A 310-nucleotide genomic window follows, 5' to 3' on the forward strand; every position below is an offset into this window, starting at 1 on the left:
CATGAGATCTATCTCCCTTTAACATTACTTCCCGTCTCAACCTCCACGTGCGTGTGCGGGGTATGTTCGGTTCGTCAGTAAACGGGGGGAGGGAGGGGATGGGGCGAGGGGCGAGGACAGATTTCTTTAATAAAACGCTCAAGGACGTTATATTAGGCTTTCCTCCCCCCATTCCTCTCCCCTTCTCCCCTCTTTCCCCACTTTTTTCGCTCTTTTTCCTTCTTTTTTTTTCGCTTCTTCCTCCTCCCTCACCCTTTCATTTTTACTCTTCCCCTCTCACCTTTTACCCCTTGTTCTTCCCCGCTTTGCC

Source organism: Penaeus monodon, chromosome 22 (genome assembly GCF_015228065.2).
Source record: "Penaeus monodon isolate SGIC_2016 chromosome 22, NSTDA_Pmon_1, whole genome shotgun sequence".
NCBI classification, from domain to species: domain Eukaryota; kingdom Metazoa; phylum Arthropoda; class Malacostraca; order Decapoda; family Penaeidae; genus Penaeus; species Penaeus monodon.